At 41.9% G+C, this 8,600-nt stretch overlaps 1 long non-coding RNA gene across 2 annotated transcripts; it reads left to right on the top strand.

Moving 5' to 3' along the window:
• Positions 1-3,465: 3,465 nt before the first annotated feature.
• LOC115198050 (uncharacterized) lies at positions 3,466-7,985 on the top strand. 2 transcript variants are annotated; one of them, XR_003879160.1, is made up of 5 exons: positions 3,466-3,605; positions 3,849-4,032; positions 5,761-5,933; positions 7,337-7,511; positions 7,595-7,985. It is a non-coding gene; the product is annotated as an uncharacterized LOC115198050 (long non-coding RNA). The 2 variants fall into 2 exon arrangements; XR_003879159.1 differs by having other exon boundaries at positions 3,476-4,032.
• Positions 7,986-8,600: the final 615 nt, after the last annotated feature.

Genomic DNA, 8,600 nt, shown 5'->3' with positions numbered 1-8,600 from the left:
AAATAGTCACTCTGAGCAGACATTATTTATAGGACCAGTCTAGATTAGCAGTCTTATTAACGGTTATACTCTGGAAACACCCTGATAAGACTCACATATGCTTAAACCAATCAACACACCTATATAAACACACAGAGCTCTCGGAGTTACCATCTAAAAGCTTCTAACAGTTGCCTTTTACCATGCAGTAGGGCATGCTGGGGGTTATGTAGAGTAGCGGGGCTGTGACTGGTGTGGTTTCCCCCTCCATAAAGTCTTTCCTCGGCTAGTAGAAACTAAACTGGTCCGATATCTGTATCTAGTAACCACTTCTACTCAGAGCTGAGAGGACTTGGGTTTAGTGTGTGTCCGTTGAACTCACATTTTTAAAACAGCAGAAAATCTTACCAACAAGAGGGGCAACTAAACTAAAATACATTGGTGTTCAATACTTACACGAGTCGCCATCTTGGATGCGTTTTAATTTAAAGCCTGTCCTCTTTGACGTCCGCTGGTGCAGTACTGCTTTTCTCCGCCAGATGGAGCTCCATTCACCGCAAATAAGACTTGAAGGCGCAGCGCAGAGGGATGATAAGAGCTGTTCCATTGAACCTACGAAACACCTTTTGCCAGAGAAATGTTATTTATTTGTCACGTTTGACATCACAGTTCTACAATTTAAAACGAAATACAAACCATGTTCAAATAAAACAAGAAATAATAGGAGTCAGTCTGCGCTGTTTAAATGGTCCTGTTAACCTAAATAGCGTTTGTTCCAGGTAACAAAATCAGAATACTGGAGAAAGAGGTAGAATTAAAGCAGTAAAAATCCTAAACCGAGGCTTGCATTTAAGCCTCAGTTTGGGATTTATTCCTATTTTTCGACAGCCTGCATGTCTCCATCTACCACGAATAGGTCGCAGTTGTAAATGAGAACTTGTTCTCCACTGGCCTACCTGGTTAAATAATAAAAACACACCAACCATGTTTCCCTGACTAATATATTCGAAGGCAAAGTTGAAAGCAGACACTCTGACAAGACTCCAAAACAGAGAGAAGTTCTCATTAAAAAAATGGTTTGCACTTTACAATTACAGCAGTAAGGAATACAGCGGCGGTAATGACAATGGTGGGCAGGTAACAAGTTATAACTAACGACACACGTCGGAGCGAAGCTGTCTAATTTAGCTAGTCTGAAGGGAGATGCATGTCCATAGCTTTCCAATTATGGCTTTTTCATCAACAGTAGCTAACAAGCCAAGGCTATAACGCACAGGTAATATATACAAGGCCAGAGTCATTTACCTACCTCAAGTATAGCACTTTCTGATTCTCGTAGATGCTTGCTCGTATTTGTCTTCAGGTCACAAGGGCCCAAATGCGCCATTATCCAAAGTCTTTTCATGGTTCAACGTTCGAGGCGCAAATTATCTACATTCACCTGCATGTCCTCATATCAGTGCAAGGTACAATCTTCTATGATTTCCAGAGTGGGCAACGTGCAAAAATAATGGTTAGTGTTACTATGGATCCCTGGGACGTCCATACCCTAAAGCCTTTTACCCTAACCTTCACCATAACCCTGCCCTTAAGTCAACCGTTTAAACGGCATCGTTGGGACCTCCCATTCATCCCATTGAAGTTGACAGGATGTCCCAAGGAAGCCTTTTAGACTTTTCCCTAAAGATTAAACAATATTGGTATGTTTGTTACATTTGAGCAAAAGTAAGGGGGGGAATTCCAACCACTCAGACGTCAACATTGAAGGATCACACTTAAAATATTGATGTAATCTGAATCCATTTTCATAATGTTAACTATCAGAATAACCAATGAACTGGGCAGCAGCCCCTGTTGGCAAATGAATATATCTACTGCTGTTAATTCCATTCTTGTAACGGCTGCCGTCAAAATGAGACCAAGGTGCAGCGGAGGATGTGTTCATCTTAAATGAATTTATTCAAGAAAGAACACGTTAGACAAAAAACAAGAACCCGACAGCCAAACAGTACTGTCAGGTGCAAACACTAAACAGAAATGACTCACCCACAAAGCCTAAAGGAAAAACAGGCTGCCTATGTATGACTCTCAATCAGCAACAACGAAATTCCCTGTTTTAGGGCAGTTAGGATCACCACTTTATTTTAAGAATGTGAAATGTCAAAAATAGTAGAGAGAATGATTTATTTCAGCTTTTATTTCTTTCATCACATTCCCAGTGGGTCAGAAGTGATAGCATTGCCTTTAAATATGTTTAACTTGTTTAACCCAAGTTAAACATAAATATGTTTAACCCACAATAAGTTGGGTGAATTTTGGCCCATTCCGCCTGACAGAGCTGCTGTAACTGAGTCAGGTTTGTAGGCCTCCTTGCTCGCACATTGTTTTATAGGGTTGAGGTCAGGGCTTTGTGATGGCCACTCCAATACCTTGACTTTGTTGTCCTTAAGCCATTTTGCCACAACTTTGGAAGTATGCTTGGGGTCATTGTCCATTTGGAAGACACATTTGCGACCAAGCTTTAACTTTGTTGACATCACCAACATCGTTGACATCACCAACATCGTTGACATCACCAACATCGTTGACATCACCAACATCGTTGACAACATTTAATTGCCTTTTTGTTTTTGACTTTAGTTAAAGTGGTGCCATATTGTTTAAACTAATTTATAAAGTGAAAAAAGTTAGGTTTTGAATTAGACAATTTGCATTTGTGAATATGAAATTGACCTAATATTATTAGCAGCTTAATTAAATATACTACATCTTTATCAATGTCAGAATTTCTGAAATAAATCATTATATCAAATCCATTAAAGTGTACAACTGGTCCTATTTTTAATTTTTTTTTGTAACAAAATTCTGTATGTCAATCCAAAACATTCTACTATAAATACAGGCAAAAAACAAATGCAAAATGGTCACCTCCTCCATTCCACAGAAATCACATTTATATTCAATATTTAGCTTGAATCTTTCCAAATCATGTTCCACAGTATAAATTCTATGTAACATTTTAAATGAAACTTCCTTTACCTTGTTACTGATACAATATTTGTTAGCAATTTTCCATGCTTTCCCCCATTCTATATCACCATAGATATTTGACCAAAATAATCTTGCTGAGGGAATTGTAGTGTCACAAACAATATTCCTAATCTGTTTATTACTACCTTTATCTTTGATGTTAATATTGCCAATTAATATATTTTCATGTAAATCTATGTTATGAAATGTATGCATTCACTACTGTAAGTCGCTCTGGATAAGAGCGTCTGCTAAATGACAAAACATTTACTTACATCAACCACAGAGGAATTTATAAGAAATACAACCCCCCTTGGAATCGCATCAAAAACAATTGCATATTCTTTCAAGGTTATTGAAATGTTAAATTTATCAAGAAATTTAAACCCATTAGTTTGGCTGCTCAGCCTACCTAAATTACCCATCATAGCCCTGCCATTCCCAACCAATCAGAGCGCTTAGAAATGCGCCTCTCCACACTGTACCCTCCCACTCAGGTCAGACTGTTTTAGTCGTCCGAACTGAGAGACGCACGTTTCTCAGGACTTTTGTCTACAGTAAACACGAGTGTCTGACTGTTGTGCGGGCATTGCAATGTAAGTGCAGGGTTGTTTATCTGGGTTTTACATGCTGTGTAATAATAGGTAATTACCACTAAATACTTACTGTTACTTTGACAGCTTTCAGACATAACTCTAATACTGTTTTGCCTGTTTATCGTATGTAGTATTATTCAGTACTGCCGTAACTGTTATCGCATCGGCTGTAGAAGTGGTTTAGTTGTTGTATTGGTAAACACAGTATTTTGCATGCACACGCTTCCACAATGTTTTCCATAGTAGCCTTATTAAGGTGTTTTATTGCGCTGCGATGAGCGAGCTTCGAGTCATCCCAGACAGTTCTTGGAGGTTGCTCATGCACAGAGTAATTTACGACCCTGTGGCGCCAAGGCAGATCTGGTGAGATTCTCACAGGAGGCTTGAGAGAGAGGGTGCCATAAATCTTGACCCTTTGTCAATCCAGGTAATTAGTTTATCTCTCTCTCAAGTTCATGTTTACATTGATGCTGTGTTTATTGCCCTTTATAGACATGTTATAAGTTTAATGCCATTTAATGTGTATATATGCAGTACCAGTCAAAAGTAGAGTGAAGGAAAAGCAGCGAACAAGTGCTCAGCATATGTGGGAACTCCTTCAAGACTGTTGGAAAAGCATTCCAGGTGAAGCTGGTTGAGAGAATACCAAGAGTGTGCAAAACTGTCATCAAGGCAAAGGGTGGCTACTTTGAAGAATCTCAAATATATTTTTTATTTGTTTAGCACATTTTTGGTTACTAAATGATTCCATATGTGTTATTTCATAGTTTTGATATCTTCACTATTATTCTACAATGTAGAAAATAGTAAAAATAAAGAAAAACCCTTGAATGAGTAGGTGTGTCCAAACTTTTGACTGGTGCTGTATGTATATTGTATAGTTATTGTATAGTTATAACCGTTAACTAATGCTGTTTACATGTGTACATATCTTTGTCTTATAGAACTACAACAATAACATTTTAAGTCATTCAGATTACCAAAATCATATAAACATCTTCAAAGGAAACAGCTGTTTCTGTGTGTGTGTGTGGTGGTGACTATCAAGAGCACAGTGATGGGCCTCAACATCATGTTCCAACAGGACAGCGCTATAGAGGACAGAACCAAACCAATCATTTCTAAGTATATAGCGGGTGAGGGCATTCACAGCCGACCGCTCAGACTGGTGAGGGCATTCACAGCCGACCGCTCAGACTGGTGAGGGCATTCACACCCGACCGCTCAGACTGGTGAGGGCATTCACAGCTGACCGCTCAGACTGGTGAGGGCATTCACACCCGACCGCTCAGACTGGTGAGGGCATTCACACCCGACCGCTCAGACTGGTGAGGGCATTCACAACCGACGGCTCAGACTGGTGAGGGCATTCACAGCCGACCGCTCAGACTGGTGAGGGCATTCACAGCCGACCGCTCAGACTGGTGAGGGCATTCACACCCGACCGCTCAGACTGGTGAGGGCATTCACAACCGACAGCTCAGACTGGTGAGGGCATTCACAGCCGACCGCTCAGACTGGTGAGGGCATTCACAACCGACAGCTCAGACTGGTGAGGGCATTCACAGCCGACCGCTCAGACTGGTGAGGGCATTCACAGCCGACCGCTCAGACTGGTGAGGGCATTCACAGCCGACCGCTCAGACTGGTGAGGGCATTCACAGCCGACCGCTCAGACTGGTGAGGGCATTCACACCCGACCGCTCAGACTGGTGAGGGCATTCACAGCCGACAGCTCAGACTGGTGAGGGCATTCACACCCGACCGCTCAGACTGGTGAGGGCATTCACATCCTTCTAGACGGATTTAGTGACCAACAGTTTTTTTTACGTGGTCAGACATCTCTCCAGATTTAGCGACCAATAGTTTTTACAACAACGTTGGATGTTTGTATAATATTCTGGTCAGTCTGCAGTCAGCGTCGCTCATTATTGTTCTTTACAGTATAAATATTACATCTATGCTGACATCGTCCTATAAACTCATATGTAGGCTGATAATCTGGATCTTGATTGGGCCTGTTCAATTACTAGAGATTTTAAAGGAAGAGGAGTTTACTGCTATTGGCATTAACCCCTCTTTCCTACCCTATCTCTCTCTCTCTCTCTCTCTCTCTCTCTCTCTCTCATCTTCTCGGATTAATGGCACGCACCAGTCGTGCGTGCTCCAGCAAAATTCGAGGAAGAGAGGGAAGACGACGCGCTGTTGAAGGAAGAGAGGGAAGACGACGCGCTGTTGAAGGAAGAGAGGGAAGAGATGCTGTTGATTTGAACCTGCACCGCCAGAAAACGGGATACATCTAGCTGAGGATCTACCTACCTGAACAAGGTGCTCCGTATTGAACAGGCACCTGCCATTCTTTGGCAAGGTTTAATGTTGTCAAATATTGCAGACAAGTCTTGTTAATTGCAATGGAACTAATGGACAAATAGCCTATAAAAGAAAGGCTGTCGTGTAGGCAGTAGTGTGACTGAATGCTGCTGTTCACTTCACTGTTTAAATTCCTTTAGAATTTGAATGTCTTTATTTGTTGTACACCTGATGTGTGTTTGAAAGCCCAGAAAAGGCCAGCAAGGAGAGAGAGAGAGAGAGAGAGAGAGAGAGAGGAGGGGGATGAAGGGTAGATTAGCCAGGAGTAAAGCCTCTTTCAGGCCACTTGTAGACACAGATCACTCAGTTATATCTGTCTGTAGGTTAGCATGACTGTCTGTAGTACCTATAGGTTAGCATGACTGTAGACTCCCGTGGTACCTATAGGTTAGCATGACTGTCTGTAGAGTCCAGCCGTACCTATAGGTTAGCATGACTGTCTGTAGAGTCCAGCCGTACCTATAGGTTAGCCTTACTGTCTGTAGAGTCCAGCGCTACCTATAGGTTAGCATAACTGTAGAGTCCAGCGGTACCTATAGGTTAGCATGACTGTTTGTAGAGTCCAGCGGTACCTATAGGTTAGCATGACTGTTTGTAGAGTCCAGCGGTACCTATAGGTTAGCATGACTGTATAGTCCAGCCGTACCTACAGGTTAGCATGACTGTCTGTAGAGTCCAGCGGTACCTATAGGTTAGCATGACTGTAGAGTCCAGCGCTACCTATAGGTTAGCATGACTGTTTGTAGACTCCCGTGGTACCTATAGGTTAGCATGACTGTCTGTAGAGTCCAGCCGTACCTATAGGTTAGCATGGCTGTCTGTAGAGTCCAGCCGTACCTATAGGTTAGCATGACTGTTTGTAGAGTCCAGCAGTACCTACAGGTTAGCATGACTGTAGAGTCCAGCCGTACCTATAGGTTAGCATGACTGTTTGTAGAGTCCCGCTCACACACACCTTGACCTTGTTTGCGCACAGGTTTTAGGGCGTGGCCTGGCTGTCTATGTCTCTATCTGCATCACGATACTCACACACGCAGACAGACAGGCAGGCAAACATGCACACGGTCTGCCCTGGTTGTTATGCCAGGGGCTCGGTGGTGTGAGCCAAGCCCCTGTAAGCTTCAGATGCCGGGCTAAGCTCTGGCCGTACGGGGCCCAGGCCTCCAGTGTATGAGCGAGTGTCCAGTGTTTAGAGAGAGGAGCGTTAGACAGATGTACATTTAAAGCTTTTCAGACACAACTTCTCCTACTTTCTCTCTCTCCTTCCTCCCTCTCTCCACTTATATAGACCAACCATCATCACCATGTCAAAGGACCAGTCTCTAAATTCCTCCCATCCATCCCTCTCTTCACCTATATAGACCACCCATCACCATCACCACCATGTCAAAGGACCAGTGTGAATCCATAGCAGTGAGCGTCGAGTCCATTTTAACCAACGCAGTGAAGATGCAGTCCCAGTACCGGGAGCGTAGTGAGCAGCTAGCCGTGGCCGCCGCCGCACTTAGGGAGGAGTCGGCGTGCTTGAGAGAACAGGTGAGGTATGGATGGATGCATAGATATTTAGATAGACTGACTGACTGTTTGGTTGATTGATTTGATTTTGCTTGATTTAACAGTGTCAAGCCACCCAGCTGGATATGGCCCAGATGAGAAGACAGCTAGAACAACTGTTGGATAGCAAGGCTCAGATGGAGGCCAGTGATAGAATGCACCGCAAACTCAGCAAGACACTCTAAAGGGAAAGGAGGGGAGAGAAGGAGAGTGAGAAAATCAGAACGGCTGGCTAACAAGGCTCCGATGGAGATCCGGGATGGTAAACTTAGTAGTTAAAATGTAAAAAAAAATAAAAAAATGTCTCCTGTTCTCTAACGCTATCTATCTCCTGTCCTTAAACAATAGACTTTATGGCTAATAAGCAGTTATTATGCTAGCTATATATAGGCTTTCACTTCTCTTCACGAAAGATTGAATGGTTATGGGTCTGAATAAATAGCTGCTATAGCCTACCGTCATCGCTCATTCGCGTTTCTTTCAAAACTACCCGCGATTTCTTTTGGCTACTGTATTTAACATTCGGCAGAAAAGAGCTTGGATCCTTCTTCCAATAGTCTATTGTTATAAGAAATGCTAACAAAAATAAAATAAAAATAATATCCAGCAAGCTATTCTAGTTTTTCCTGCATGGGACCAAGAGCTAAGGAATGTTTTTTTAAGGAGAGGTTAGCGGAGCTCAGGCGCTTGGGTATTACGCAAGAGACAGAGGCTATAAATTAGAAGCTTATTATTATACATAAGCCATCATTAATTAACTAAATATAAGGCTAATACTGAATTGAATGTATTACCTGAAAGAGGTAGGCTAGGACATTATTTATATATTTATATATATATATATATTTTATTTTTTTATAGGGCTAGAACATCTATATACATACATACAGTTGAAGTCGGAAGTTTACATACACCTTAGCCAAATACATTTAAACTAAGGTTTCACAATTCCTGACATTTAATCCTAGTAAAAAATTCCCTGTTTTAGGTCAGTTAGGATCACCACTTTATTTTAAGAATGTGAAATGTCAGAATAATAGTAGAGTGATATATTTCAGCTTTTATTTCTTT

This window comes from Salmo trutta, chromosome 8 (assembly GCF_901001165.1).
Source record: "Salmo trutta chromosome 8, fSalTru1.1, whole genome shotgun sequence".
NCBI classification, from domain to species: domain Eukaryota; kingdom Metazoa; phylum Chordata; class Actinopteri; order Salmoniformes; family Salmonidae; genus Salmo; species Salmo trutta.
Note: the sequence above shows the minus strand (reverse complement) of the source record. Positions and strands in the feature narration are given on the sequence as shown.